Genomic DNA, 5,231 nt, shown 5'->3' with positions numbered 1-5,231 from the left:
GCAACATGCCAGCTGCCGCGTGCCGCCTCTCAATCCGCATCGATCGGAGCTCGCCGGGGCATAGCTCGCCGAGGCCGTATGTGGTAGGTTCCACCACCGCTTATGGATCCATGTTAAAGATCACCTTTGTGTTATGCCATGGCTTCGACACACGAGTAGCTCTCGTTCAAATGAACTACGTTGTTTTTTCGTATGTTTTTCTAGAGAGTTTATACGTATATATAACTCCAACCAAATATGCCCATTTAGAGTTGTAATCATCCTGGATTATAACCTTATAATTTGGATCCATTAAGTATATTAGATATAACCACTATGATTATGATCTATAACAATCAACGATGTGTATTATGGTCAATTAGCAAGGTGGTCCATGCTAATAGCGTGGCTAGCCTCGCTGCAATATTTTATCACGATAATATTTAAGTAATTATATTTTACATAGACTTTTTATTTAGATATTTGATTTTTATAATATTTTCTAAGATTATATTTGATATGGATACTTCTTTTTCTATTCTAACCTCAATTTCAATAATTGTTTATTTTATTTTACTGGACTCTTTATTTAGATATTTTTCTTCCCTAACCGTATGGAAATCCAAATGATGTATTCAAATTATGAAATAGATCTTTTTCGTAGTTTTTAATTTTAGCAGGAATTTTTATGTTTTTTTACTTTGTATTCTTTTTAAAAGATCATGTGTTTTAAATGCATAGAACTTTGTTTGATTTTTTGAGAAAGATATGTTCTTTGATAAATTCCTAATCTTTAGTGAGGTCTGTTTTGTGATGACTTTTTTCCTTCAGAAAACTACGTATTTAGTGAGGTCTGTTTCTAATTCCGCTATCTTTCACGTGGGGCCAAATTGCAACAGAAAGAGCAGTATAGACTCTGTTTTCTGTTGTTGTTTGAGAGTGGAGCAGATAATAAAAGATGAAAAAGAAGAGGTGGCATGTGCAGACACATGAGTTGGGTGGACTCCGCTCACCACCTAGTTGGCTGAGGTGGAGTGACTATGCTGCAGGCTGGAACGGAAGAGGAATTTCTTTCACGCTAGAAGTATATTTTATGGGAGCTTTCTATAAAAGATTTTTACGATTCGACGGTTGAATTGAAGAGGAGAGAAAACACGTGTCATAAAAAAAGAAGTTCTTTTGTATAACCTAATCTTTGCTTCCCACGCTTTTCCTCGCGGTTAGTGGGTCCCGCATGTTATAGATCAGGCTAGGGAACAAATCTCACCAAATATGTAGTTTCCTGCAAAATTCATCACAAGACGTGTAATTCCTTACAATGTCCCTTAAGTTTATGTTTCTCGGTGTATTTAGATAAATTCTATAGTTTTGTGAAATTTACTTCACATAAATGTTTTTCTTTATAATTCGTGCTTGCATGTTAGAATTAGGATATATTTGATTCACGTCTAAATTTGTGACATCTAAGATTAGTTAAGTATGACTAACAAATTCTTACACATAAGTACAGTAAAGTTAGTAAAAAAAATTAAGAGTGTGTTTGGTTCACGTCTAAGTTTGTTGTATTTAAAGTTGATCAAATGTGACTAATAAATTCTTAGTTATACGTGTGACAAAGTTAATTAAAAATAAAATGTATGATGTGTGAGCCAGAGAGCTAAAAATGTGTAACTTGTCATTATAACAGTTATAATGGTTAATCAAACAATTATCTAAAAATATATAGTGTAACTAACCGTATGTGCGGAAAAGATAGACACGAACCAAACATGTCGTGAGTGTATATCGTGTAGGCCAAACGCTAACAAAATATAGTTTATCACAACTTTGACTATCAATTAAATAATTATTTAAAAATTTATAACGTGATTAACTTTGAACGTAACTTAAACACGAACTAAACTTACCCTTAGACTTCGTATGCTAGGGCCCAAGAACTTGCCCGGTTCGAAAAGAAATAGAGAGCAAAAATCAAGCCCATCTAGACCTAACCCAAATCTAGGCGCAGGTGTGATCGTTTCTGCGTTTGCCCACGTAGAAAACAAATCTAGCTCGGCTCTTGGCAGGAAAAGCTTGCGCTCCCGCCTCTATAGCCACCAATCCAACGGGACCGTATCCTCGGCCTCTCGCAGTGTTATTAAGGCAAAGTTTGCCTTACCAAATCTAGACACGCCACGGAAACACAGCACATTTCAAATCGTGCGACCTGCTACTATTGAGTTCAGGTGAATGAGATCTGCTACTACTGAGTCCAGTCAAGGCCAAAATATTCGGCTAAGACATTCTTAAGAACTGAACAAAAAATTGAACTAGACATTCTGATTCAAAAGGGAAAAATGTACAAACCCCCCATAAGTCACTCTATTTTTGAGATTCCCCTCCATAAGCCATTTTGTTGCAAACCCCCCAACAGTAATTTAGATTTGCAACCCCCAGCAATTGTTTAATCCAGAAAATAGGTTTTCTTTAATATAAAAAATATGTAAATTCTTTAATAATATAGATAAAGGTTTTAAAAATGATTCCTTTGGTGAAATAAATAAAATAAAATGTTTTTAATTCTATTAATCTTATATATATGTTTTTCAATGATAAAATAAATGTTTTAATTATGTCCCTTAGAGGAATAAGGATATAATTTTATTTATTATTTGTGTTCACAAATAACGACAAATCAATGGAGATTGATGCTAAATCTTGCCGAACTCTCTGCATCTACGGAAGAGAGGCCGAGCGCTGGAATGCGGCCAAGTGCCATGCTAATGGGTAGGCCGGCCGGAAAAATTAGAGAAGATTCCCTTTATACCATTGCAACTTATACGTTTGCCTTATGTGTTATCTAAAATTAAAAACATAGAAAACCTAGAAAAATTAAAAATTCCCTTTATTTTCTAATTATTTACCATTTTTCCATAATTAAAAATATAGAAAACCTATTAAAACATTATTCTAGATTTTCTAAATTTTTCTCATAATTAAAACATTTATTTTATCATTGAAAAACATATATATATAAGATTAATAGAATTAAAACCATTTCATTTTATTTATTTCACCAAAGGAATCTTTTTAAAACCTTTATCTAAATTATTAAAGAATTTACATATTTTTTATATTAAAGAAAACCTATTTTCTGGATTAAACAATTGCTGGGGGTTTTTGCAAATCTAAATTACTGTTGGGGGGTTTTTGCAACAAAATGGTTTATGGGGGGAATCTAAAAAATGGAGTGACTTATGGGGGGTGTTGTGCATTTTTCCCGATTGAAAAAGACATTCTTCAGAACTGAACATGGCCAAGCCTACCTGACACAAGCGTAGCGTGACACGACTGCGTATTCATTACCCATATTAAAAAGATTATCAACATCGAATATTCAATAAAACAAAAGAACAAAAACAAAGGCTATACTAATTGCTTCGTAGATACCATATTCCATTAAACAAAAGTACGAAGCATGTATCAGTTTCATCTGAAAACCTTCAGAACAAAGCCTGTATCAGTTTCAGCTGAAAACATTCTGAGATCATCTCCAACAACTACCTCAAATTTTCATTCTCAAAACACTATTACAGCATCCCTATCACTATTACAGAATCCCCTATTTTTACTGTAGCAGCACTGTAGTACTTGATAGAGGATCTGTTGGAGATGAATTTCCAATGCTACAGTATATCACAAAATACTGTAGCACTGGAAAAAGCAGATTTAAGGATTCTCTTGAAGATGGCCTGAATAACCTTCAGAAAAACAAAAGAACAAAACCAGCAAACCTAAAATAGCAAAGGCATTCCGAATAGAACTCTTGAAGCTAAAATGGGCCTCACAGCTAATGCTAGTTTCAAGCTGACGATGTTTAGAGTATGGTTATTTGGGTTCTTGTTTTTAGCTTTTTTAAGTTGTTTTTGGATTTTAGCTGTTAATTTTTACAATAAATTTTAGTTTTCTCAGTAACCAAAAAACTAGAAAAACTACTTTCAGTTAGCTTCTCAACTTGTAGTTCATTTTATCAGAAACATACTTTTTGCTTCTCCAGAAGTTATTTTCAACAATCCCGTTTATTTAAACTTCTAACTTCTAACAGTAAAAAAATTAGAAGTAGAAACCCAAGTAAATAAATCCTTAGTTAAGTAATCTCTTTTATTACTCAAAACCCTTACTTGAAACAAACAAATCTAACATAAGTTAGCTTTTGAAGAGCTTACTCTTCTTCTCATAAATCTTTGTAAGACCATCTCCAACTATATTCCCTTTATTTCGTTTCCTTCTTTATTCTCTTCCATATTCTTATTCCCTTTATTTTCTCTCATCTCCAACAGTTTTACTTCGAAAAAAATCGTGAAAGGAAAGGAGAAAGAATCTCATCTTGAAGGGAATGATCTTGAGAATCTCTTCGTAACAAGAACCGCGAACGGAAATCATTGAAGCACTGAAGAGAATAAAAATCATTTCACGATGAAAATCTAGACACTAAAAGAAAACCCTTGATCATGATCTAACATCAAAGCCCATCCAACCTCCGTATATGAGCCAAAAATTTCATACCTTTTCTTGACTAGTAAATGATATGCCATAATATGGAACCGAACCAGCTGTTGTACATCTCTAAAAAAGTATAAGACGTTCGCAGTTTTTTTTTAAAAAAAATTGTACATAAAAAAGAAACATATTGATTTGATTTGTTTGACTAACTCATTGACAAGGTCTGTTTCAAGCGATGACTCTTGTTGATGTATCTCTTCTCAAATATTTTCTGCCATGGACATCAATCAGGGGCAGATCGATCGTGGTGCAGGAGTGCCCGATTGCGACGTAGCTGCTAGTTTTTTCCTGCAGCAGCGATTGAAGGCATTTGTTTCCCGCCGCTAGGATGAGCATGGTACTATTTTTCTACTTGGTACTGCGTGGGGAAAAGACAGAGGTTGCTGTATGCTATTGGCTTCTTAGCCTATTTCCAATAAATACTTTAAAAATTAATTTTCTATAATTATTACAGTATCATTTAATATTATTATAATATTTTTTTTATTTCAAAAAGCTACTCTATTTACTACCTTCTATCACTCTTCTCATTCTTTCGAACCCACGTAACAATCTCTGTAAACAATGATAAAGAAATAGAGTACCTTAAATTTGAGTACCTCTCTCCTCCCCTCATTACTATAAGGCTAGCTCCAGCAGAGCCGGCAAACGGACGCCCAAATCACTGTGCTGATAATTTTGCTGCTCGGACAGCCCGCATTGCACTCCAG

This window comes from Phragmites australis, chromosome 16, assembly GCF_958298935.1.
Source record: "Phragmites australis chromosome 16, lpPhrAust1.1, whole genome shotgun sequence".
Lineage (NCBI taxonomy): Eukaryota > Viridiplantae > Streptophyta > Magnoliopsida > Poales > Poaceae > Phragmites > Phragmites australis.
The sequence above is the reverse complement of the archived record's forward strand: the minus strand, read 5'-3'. Positions refer to the sequence as shown.